Source organism: Pistacia vera, unplaced genomic scaffold (genome assembly GCF_008641045.1).
Source record: "Pistacia vera cultivar Batoury unplaced genomic scaffold, PisVer_v2 Contig1009, whole genome shotgun sequence".
NCBI classification, from domain to species: domain Eukaryota; kingdom Viridiplantae; phylum Streptophyta; class Magnoliopsida; order Sapindales; family Anacardiaceae; genus Pistacia; species Pistacia vera.
The window spans coordinates 357977-369054 of record NW_022195038.1 but is presented as its reverse complement, the minus strand read 5'-3'; the positions used below and the strand labels follow the sequence as shown (position 1 = coordinate 369054).

Genomic DNA, 11078 nt, shown 5'->3' with positions numbered 1-11078 from the left:
TTGATGAGTGAGTATCGTTCCCACAAGGATTGGTTGCTAAACACTAATTTTCCTAAGTGTTTTTCAAGTTTGAGGAACCGAATTTGTTTGGATTAATGGGAGAGATTAAAGCTAAAACTGAACCAAAACTTAGTAAGTATTAAAAACTAATTAATGGAAGCAAGAATTTAAACGCAAGAATAATATCAATTTAACAAATGGTTAGGGTTTTGACTTCATTTGGACTCTATGGATGAATTCTATGGATTATGTTAATTCCACACTCACATGCACAAATTGTAAATCGAATTCTCTAAGTTGTTAAACATACCTTCTTAGGCTATGAATTCCTACTTTTCCCTATTAAACTTCCGCACCCAATAAATTGAAGAATAATAGATCCAAGTTCATTAAGCTAAGGGAATCCTAGATTGATTTCATTGATTCTCAAATCTATCTCTAGCATTTAATACTACAATGGTGATTACCCAAGAAGCTCAAATGATTCATTCCTCAATCTCATCATATTCATCAAATAAATTCCATTAAAGACAGAATAACCACACAATCTATGCAATAGAATATGGAAATAGCAATAATCAATTCATTAACCCATAGAAATTAGAACTTAATCAAAACCCTAACCCAAAAAGGGTTAGTTCATAACTAAATCAAAATACACAGCAAGAAAAACAATAAACACAATGTTCAACATATTAAATGCAGAGAAAAGAGTAGAGATTTCCCCTAGTTGAAGAATCCACAAGATTCAAGCTCAAATCTTCTCTCTCAAAATCAAATCTATCTAAAACTCAATGAGAACAGACGAAAACTGGACGACCCCCACAAAAATGGTAAAGTTTTTCTTTTATACCTCGCCCAAAGACCTAAAACTTTCCTAAAATAAAACTGTGCGTTTTGGAAAAACTAAAATTCACAGACTTTGCCATAGCGAAGAAAGAGTTTCGCCTCGATGACGAGGAAAAAATAATCTTGTGCTTAATAGTTTTCGCCGCAGCGAACCTTCATGAAGAATTCTGAAATTACATAATTGCCCTCCGCTTGCTTCTTTGCTTGAATCTTCGATCTTCGCTGCTTTCCCATGGGAACAAGCTTCATAGTGCTTCACTCTGCTTCAGCACTCTCCCAACTTTTGAGATCCGTTTACTTCTAGGTCCAGAAACTCCAATTCGCTCATTATTTGCTCAAAATGTCTATTTTGGCCTGAAACATAAAAATGTAAAGAATTAAGTAGCAATTCAGGCAAAAATGAACTAAGAAGTATCTACAATCTGACCAAAAAGCCTAATAAAAACAGTATAAATCTCGGATTATCAAATACCCCCAAACTAAAGACATGCTCATCCCCGAGCATCAGGTACAAAATACAAAGGAAGAAAAAAAACAACAAACGCCCAAAACAACGAAAAAATAACAAAACTGAAAATAAAATAAAACATTAGACTCAACTCAACACAACGAATTGCCTAGAATTTAAACAAGTCTCAAAGATCGTTGAAAAATTATTACTAGAAAAATGTCCAACACTCCAAGAAGTTATAAGTTGCATCGACTATCTTTCTCTATTGGTCCCTCGAGTAGGTAATCCCCACTTCAATCCACATTCCGACTTCCTGGACTATTTTTATGCAGAAAACAAAGTTTATCAAATGGCAGTAGACTCCATAAGCCTAAGTATCGAACTACTCTCCACTAATGAGGATTAGACATTACTAAAGATCAGAAGCTTGTAATGTTAGGCTCGGTTAGTGGGCTTAAAAGAAACGGACAGGATTAACAAAGCAAGAGAATTTAGTTTTCTTTAATCAAACATCAAGGCTCAACTCAACTTCCACTTTCTTCCTCAACCACCACTACAAAGTCAACCAATTTATAACCCTCAAGCATGTGCACTTCTCAAATTTTTGTAATCAAATGGCAATAATCATTTTATTGAGGTTAATTACCCCTTTTATTCTTCTTGCCCTTCTCACAACCCCCAAACTAATATTTTAGTTCATTCACACAACTCTCCAAGCTCTTTGTATTTGCATTAGGTTTAGAATTCTCTTAAAGGTCATGGACGTGTTTAAGGTGAAAGGTTCGGGCATTATTGGTTGCACAAAAACACAAAAAAGGACAACGATGATTTCATAAGGTTCAAATGGGTAACTAGGGATAGAATTCATGGTCGGCTGGAAAGGATCAAACGTTTCAAAAAATGAAAATGGTGGTTGAACCACTCAACAAACCTCAATCAAAATTCAATCAATCAACATAAACTTGAAGCAATGCTTAACATTTTTCAACAATAAAGTCCCAACAACCCTATTCTCATCATAGACTTATACAATTCATCATTGGCATATTCAACAAAACATGAAAAGAAAATAAACACAAATAAAAATTTTTCAAATTTTTCCTACCTCCAAACTAAAGATGACATTGTCCCCAATGTCACATTATGCACAATTTAAGAATAGAAAAACAGAAATCTTCAAAGGTACAAGATAGTTCCCTGATTAATCCGTGAAGTTGAAGTTTCGATCAACAACATGCACACTCGGTCCTTGGCTTTTTTTTTCATCACCAAATTCTGAAAAACAATGGAAAAACTGTGGTGTCCACTGTGTTGGAAAAGTTCACTGACTAATGTGAAGTTATTACAATCCTAATCTCGCCTTTTCAACTACTAGGAAACTAAAACAAAAATTAAACAATCCAAAACAAAAAGCAAATTAGTTCATTGTTCGAAATGAAAATACAAAAACAACTAAAACAAGAAAAAAAAATAAAAAAACAAAAACAGCTGTTCAGGTTCATTCTTCGGCCTCCTCCTCTCCCTCAGTATCGTCCTCTTCTGAGTCGGAGCCCATCCATTCTTCTGAATCCTAGTCAGCCCATTGGAATTCTGAAGTATCAACGTTGAGCTTGGTGAAGCAACTGTTCTGCATGTCATACATCATCTGGGTTTGCTCTGCTAGCCAATCCTGACATTTTGCCATCCGTTTCATTTGACCCAGCATCTGCTACATCATCTCCTTCATAATGGCTATGGAACTGGATGATGTGGCAGTGCCTTGTGTGGTTCTCTGTCGTTTTGTCCTGACGCTGGGTTGCTCACTGTATGGACGTTCAAGATGCTTGTGATAATAGTCTGCGTCGAGAACTGGGGTAGCATGGATAAGTGGCTCATCATCAGTTGCCTCGACTCCTGCTCGAGTGCACAACTCTGTAATGAGATATGGGAAAGGGTAACTCCCTCGCCCTGGTTTGGCTGCATGCTGAATGTTGTTCAGGATAATTTTTCCCACATCCATTCTCTTTCCTGTGGCAATAGAATAGAGCAATAATGCCTTCTCATAAGTCACCGTACTATAGTGCGTCTCCGGCATCATCCTGGCACAAATAAAGTACTGCCACAACCGAGCTACCAATGTCAAATTAGTTCCCTTGATGCTCTTCCTGCCTTTCTTTGAAATCTTCCAAGTGGTATTCGATTTTGTAATGACCGGAAGAATAGTATCATCCTCAAACTGTGTCTTCCTAAAATCCTCATGATCATTACGGTCAATATTAGGCAGGTTATGAAACTCATTGATGACCTTCGCATCAAATGCCACATCAGTACCCCTCACAAACACATAACCAGATTCACACTCCGGGAGGTTGGCATAAAACTCTCGCACTATCGGCTCTACAATCGCATGTGCAGGTGCACTCATAAACAATTCCCAACGTCTCCCTCGACTCCAATCCTTAGCCTGGCTCGCGGTCAATCCACGCTAAGTAATAAATCCTTTATCTTTCCTTTGGATTGCCCCTTCATATCGTTTCCGAGCCTTGTCATTCACAAATCGGTTGTCCACTTTTTTTCTTTTTCCTTTCCCCTTGGAAAACACTTTGAGCGGCATTTTTCCCAAACTCCACTTCAACTCAACAATTCAACTAAAAAATTCAACCCTAAGCGCCCTATAAACAACCACAATCAATTCTGCAATAAAAACAACACTTCCAAAATTCGCACCTAGACCCCCAAAATTCGATTCTTCCAAACTCAACCAAACACTCAAAAATTCAAAACCCCAAACTCCTCAACACCACACAATTCACAATCTACACTTCCTCAAACAAAACCAAAGCACAAAAACACCAAAAAATCCACAACTCAATCAACAATCAAAATTTTCAGATCTGCAACTTTAAACTCGAAATTGTGCAATTAAAAGCTTAGGGAACTTGAAATCTTACCAAAACTAGGGAGTATTCACCACCAAATTAGCCAAAAATAGCCTAGATCGCGAAATCCCCAGATTCTTGAACCCGTAATTTTATTAAATTTTTTGTAAAGATCTTTGCTAGAACGAGTTGTTTTGGTTTGTAGAAAGGTTAAGGAGTGAAAAACTTTGCTAGGAAATCACTGGGAAGGCTCTGGATTGAAGATGGAAAAGGTTTGCTCTCAGATGTGTTTGAAATGCTTTGCAAAAAATGAAGAGTCGCGGTGAGTATTTATAAAAAGCAGGTTTCGCTACAGCGAAGTTCTTCAATTCAAAAACCCTAGATTTTTAACCCAGTTGATGCCGCGGCGAAGACAAATTCTTCGCCGCGGCGAATTTTCCCTTAGTGAATTTCGCCCAACTTGCTTCGCCGCGGTGAAACCAAATTCTTCATCGCGATAGAAAAATACAGAGGCTCATCGCCTCGGCGAAGTCTAGGACTTTCCGAATTCCAAATTTTGCAAAATGTGCTTTGCCGCAGCGAAAACTGGAAAAATTCCATTTTTCGCGTTGATTCGATAATTCACCTGAAACACTAAAAAACACACAAATTATACTTCATCTTAAAATTATACGAAAACTAAAGAACTACAAAACAATAAATAAACAACAACGAATGAAAACAATTGGGTTGCCTCCCAATGAGCGCTTATTTGTAGTCGAAAGCTCGACTCTCTCAAGTTCTCATGTCGGAATGTCAAGCCGAAGGGGAATTGACTTGCAACTCATCACTCTGTCGATGTATGGCTTCAACCTCTAGCCATTGACCTTAAATATGCCTTTTTCTTCATGTGACAACTCCACCGCTCTGAATGGGTAAACTCTTGTAACTATGAAGGGTCTGGACCATCTAGACCTAAGTTTTCCAGGGAAAAGCCTAAGTCTAGAATTAAACAACAACACTTTCTGACCCACTTCAAAGTTCTTCTTCCTGATATGCTTGTCATGCCACTTCTTGGTCTTTTCCTTGTACATCCTAGCATTCCCATAAGCTTCGTGACGGAACTCATCGAGTTCATTCAAAGTCAACATCCTTTCTTCCCCAGTAGCTCGTAAATCCATGTTGAGTTGCTTTACTGCCCAATAGGCCTTATGCTCGAGTTCTACTGGCAAATGACATGCCTTCCCATAGACCATCCTAAATGGAGACATACCAATCAGAGTCTTAAATGTAGTGCGATAGGCCCATAATGCATCATCCAACTTCCGTGACCAATCCTTCCTCGATGCATTGACTGTCTTCTCTAAGATTCCCTTTAGTTCTATGTTTGATAGTTCCACTTGTCCGCTAGTCTGTGGATGGTAGGGTGTCGCAACTCTGTGTTTCACCCCATATTTCCCCAAAAGTGCATCCAATTGCCTGTTGCAAAAATGCAATCCTCCATCACTAATGATTGCCCGTGGTACTCCAAACCTTGAGAAAGTATTCTTTCTCACAAAATTAACCACCACCCGAGCATCATTGGATGGCAATGCAATTACTTTCACCCATTTTGATATGTAGTCCACTGCTACCAAAATTTACATATTCCCGTAAGAATTTGGAAAAGGACCCATGAAGTCAATTCCCCATACATCGAACAGCTTAACAACTAGGATATTATTCAGTGGCATCTCATCTCGCTTTGAAATATTCCCACTTCGTTGACATTGGTCACATTCCTGAACCACCTGGAAAGAATCCTTGAAAAGGGTTGGCTAGTAAAACCTAGATTGAAGAACCTTGGCTGCTGTCCTAGCTCCTCCAAAATGGCCACCTACTTCCCTCTCATGACAATGCCTTAGAATACTCTTCATTTCCTCTTCCAGAACACACCTATGTATCATCTGATCAGCATAGTGTCTATACAGAAATGGTTCTTCCTAGAAGTAGTACTTCAAATCTGAGAAAAACTTCCGCTTTTGTTGGAAGGTCATGCCTATGGGGAGCACTCTCGCTGACAAGTAGTTTGCAAAGTCTACATACCACGGTACTTCCTCTACTCTCATCAATTTCTCATCCAGGAAAGTTTCTCTGATTTGGGTTTCTTCTTCATTTCCTTGAATTGGTCGTTCAATCCTAGACAAATGGTCTGCCACCACATTTTTCGACCCTTTCTTATCTCGTATCTCTAACTCAAACTCTTGTAGCAATAGGATCTATCTTATTAGCCAAGGTTTCGCTTCTTGCTTTGCCAATAGGTGCTTGAGTGCTGAATGGTCCATGTAGACTATCACCTTGGCACCTAGCAAATATGATCGAAATTTATCAAAAGCAAAAACCACAGCCAACAATTCTTTTTCAATGGTGGTGTAATTCAATTGTACATCAGTGAATGTTTTGCTAGCATACTGAATTACATACAACACTTTGTTTTTCCTCTATCCTAACACTACTCCTAGTGCAAAATCACTAGCATCACACATTAATTCCAATGGTAGTCCCCAATCGGGAACTACAATAATAGGTGCAGACACTAATAACTTTTTTAGAGTTGGAAAGGCATGCATGAATTCATCATTGAAATCAAAAGCAACATCTTTAATCAATAAATTGCAAAGGGGTTTAGAGATCTTAGAAAAATCCTTGATAAACTGTCTATAAAACCCCATATGCCCCAAGAAACTTCGAACAGCTTTAACATTTGAGGGTGGTGACAGCTTCTCAATCACGTCTGTCTTTGCTCGATCCACTTCTATTCCGTCATTTGAAATTATATGACCAAGCACTATTCCTTCCTGGATCATGAAATGGAACTTCTCCCAGTTGAGCACCAAGTTCGTCTCTTAACATCGCTTTAAAACAAAAGAGAGATTAGATAAGCAATTATCAAAGGACGAACCAAAAACAGAGAAGTCATCCGTGAAGACTTCTATAAACTGCTCTACCATATCTCCAAAGAACGACATCACGCATCTCTAAAATGTGGCTGGTGCATTACACAACCCAAAGGGCATCCTTCGGTAAGCAAAGGTGCCATAGGGACAAGTGAAGGTCGTCTTCTCTTGATCCTCAAAAGTGATGGCAATCTGATTGTATCCTGAATAACCATTCAGAAAACAGTAATAAGCATGCCCTGCCAATCTCTCCAACATCTGATCGATGAAAGGAAATGGAAAATGATCCTTCCATGTCGCTTCATTTAATTTTCGATAGTCAATGCACACTCTCCAGCCTGTGACCGTCCTAGTTGGTATCAATTCATTGCTCTCATTCTTTATCACTGTAATACCTCCCTTCTTCGGAACCACTTGCACCGGACTCACCCATGGACTATCAGAAATGGGATAAATTATCCCCGCATCTAGAAGTTTCACCACCTCCTTTCTCACCATTTCCTTTATCGAAGGATTCAATCTTCGTTGTGGTTGAACTCTAGGCTTGAAATCATCCTCTATGAGTATCTTTTGCATGCAAAAAGATAGAGAGATGCCTCTAATATCCGAAATAGTCCATCCAATTGTCGATTTGTGTTCCCTCAACACCCAAATTAACCTCTCTTCTTCCAATTTGCTCAACTTTGAACTATTACTGGGAAGGTTTCTGATTCCCAAAGATACACATAGTTGAGGTAGGAAGGTAAAGGTTTCAGCTCAAGCTTTGAAGGTTCTTCCTTTCTTTCCTTTTCCTTCTCTTTTTCAAAATCAAATTCCTCAAATTCTAGATCTTGGCTCTCATCAATCGACTGAAATGCTTCCAACAATCTAACACATTCGTTCCTTGCCGACTCATTTACCTCTATTATTCTTGATTGGGCAATACACGCTTCTAGAGGTAGTTATGGAGTGTTCTCTTCAATGACCTCCACTACTAGTTTATCCACCACATTAACACTAAAGCACGAATCCGACTCGGATGGGAACTTTATAGCCTCAAACACATTGAATGTTACTGTTTCATCTTAAACCCTAAATAGTAACTTTCCTTTTTGCACATCAATGAGTGCTCTTCCCGTGGCCAAAAATGGTCGGCCCAAAATAAGAGGCATTTTCTTATCTTCTTCCATGTCCAATACAACAAAATCTGCCGAAAAAATAATCTTGTCCACCTTCACCAACACATCTTCGACTATACCCCTTGGATGTTTGATGGATCTATCTGCAAGTTGCAACGACATGGTCGTTGGCTTCATTTCACCAATTCCCAATCTCCTGAAAACAGAAAAAGGCATTAAATTGATGCTAGCACCTAAATCACATAAAACTCGATCAAAGGTAATGTCTCCTATAATGCAAGAAATAGTAAAACTCTTTGGATCTTTGAGTTTCGGGGGTAGCTTCTTCTGGAGAATGGTGCTACACTCCTCCGTGAGCATCACTATTTCCTCATCCTCTAACTTCCTTTTGTTTGATAAAATCTCCTTGAGACATTTTGCGTAGCTCGGCATCTGTTGTAATGCATCTGCAAAAGGAATGTTAATATGGAATTTTCTAAATATTTCAATGAATTTGGAAAACTGCTTATCCTGATTCTTTTTCTTTAGTCTCTGAGGAAACGGCATAGGAGGGGTGTGATGTGCCAATTCTGGTGGTATCTCGGGAAATGGCAGTTTCTCTTTCCTTTGTCTTTGCCTCACTTCCCGTTTTTGTTCTTCTTCCCTTGAACTAAATGGTTTCTCTTCAGCAACTATCTCTTCATCAACCTCCTCATCAAAGTCATCCTTTTTCTCTCCCTTTGATGGACTTTCTTCTTCCTTTGATTTTTCCACTTCTTCCAACACTGTCCCACTTCTCAAAGTTATCGCATTTGCTTGCTCACGTGGGTTAGTCACTGTGCTGCTTGGTAGTGAGCCCTGTGGTCTCTCATTTAACTTATCAGCCAATTAACCCACTTGTACCTCCAAGTTTCGAATGGACGCCCCTTGATTTCTGAAATTCGTTCTCGTCTCATTCATAAAACCTATGGTCTCTTGCATAAACTTTCCAAAAATGTCCTCCAATTTAGTCACTCTTTGCTCCTTTGATTGATTGTTCACCCTTGTTTGGTTGTTTGGCAATGCTCTTTGGTTCCATTGATTTTCTGCTGATTCTGTTGATTCTGATTGCCCTAAGATAGGTTCGAATGATTCCTCCAACCAAGATTATATTTGTTAGAGTACGGATTGTTCAGTTGCCTTTGATTTCCTGCCAAGTAGGTAACCTACTCTGATGATGATGCTGAAGCAAACATGTTCCCCACTTGACATTCGCTGCTCACGTGATTACCTACACAAAATTCACAAGTTAGTTGAGGTGCTTGAATGGAATTTACTTGCATACTTCCCAACTGTTTCTGAAGTGCTATCAGTTGGGCTGAAATGGATGTACATGCATCAACTTCATGAAGGCCCATAGGTTTCTTCGGCTGCACCCTCTCATTAGGTCTTTGATAATTGTTGCTTGCCAGAACTTCAAGCAACTCGTGAGCTTCTTCTGGAGTCTTAATTTGCAATGCTCCTCCTGATGCTGCATCCACCATAGTTTGCACATCCACCATCAATCTGTTATAAAATGTTTGGACTTGCATCCAAACTGGCAACCCATGATGTGGACACCTCCTCAGTAATTCTTTGTATCTCTCCCAAGCCTCATACAATGATTCCAACTCTTCTTGTAGAAACGATGTGATATCATTTCTCAGCTTTGCCGACTTTGCTAGAGGAAAGAATTTGGTTAGGAACTTCTGTGCTAAATCGTTCCTGTTGGTAATGCCATTAACCATCCCTTAGCTTTATCCTTCAATGAAAATAGGAATAGTCTCAATCTGATGGCGTCATCTAACACTCCGTTTGACTTGAAAGTATCACAAATCTCCAAAAAATTGGCAATATGTAGATTTGGATCTTCCTTCAAATCTCCCTTAAATTGTACCGACTGCTGGATCATCTAGATGATTGTTGGCTTTATCTCAAAGTTGTTGGCTTGTACTGATGGTCTAGTAATACTCGACCCACTGCCATCAATTGAAGGACCTGAAAACTCTTTTAGTGTTCTATTTTCTGCCATCTCAACAACTATAACCTCTGGTTCCACTGTAGCCTCTCTTTCTCTTCTTTCTCTGTTAAGTCTTCTAGTGGTTCTTTCAATCTCAGGATCAACAAGAACCACTAGCTTACGTCTTGCTGTTTGCATAAACTACACAGAAAAATAGAAAAAGTAAGATCACAAACCAACCGAAAAGAATAACAAAAATTAAACAAACAACAATTAAGCGAAAATAAAGCTCCAATCTACCTAACACAAGAAAAATTTAATGTTAACACAAAACTCAATCCCCGGCAACGGCGCCAAAAACTTGATGCGTTGTAACTACAACATGCATAAATAGCAAGTGCACTAATCGTACAAGTAATAAAGTGATAAGTGAGTATCGTTCCCACGAGGATTGGTTGCTAAGCACTAATTTTCCTAAGTGTTTTTCAAGTTTGAGGAACCGACTTTGTTTGGATTAATGGGAGAGATTAAAACTAAAACTGAACTAAAACTTACTAAGTATTAAAAACTAATTAATGGAAGCATGAATTTAAATGCAAGAATAATATCAATTTAACAAACGGTTAGGGTTTTGACTTCATTCAGACTCTATGGATGAATTCTACGGATTATGTTAATTCCACACTCACATGGACAAATTGTAAATCGAATTCTCTAAGTTGTTAAACATACCTTCTCAGGCTATGAATTCCTACTTTTCCCTATTAAACTTCCGCACCCAATAAATTGAAGAATAATAGATCCAAGTTCATTAAGTAAGGGAATCCTAGATTGATTTCATTGATTCTCAAATCTATCTCTAGCATTCAATACTACAATGGTGATTGCCCAAGAAGCTTAATATGATTCATTTCTCAATCTCATCATATT

General features: G+C 38.6%; 1 non-coding gene across 1 annotated transcript; it reads left to right on the top strand.

The window, feature by feature from the left end:
• The first annotated feature begins 9751 nt into the window (after positions 1 to 9751).
• On the top strand, positions 9752 to 9858 carry LOC116107417. The gene has a single exon (XR_004124469.1). It is a non-coding gene; the product is annotated as a small nucleolar RNA R71 (small nucleolar RNA).
• The last annotated feature ends 1220 nt before the right edge of the window (positions 9859 to 11078 follow it).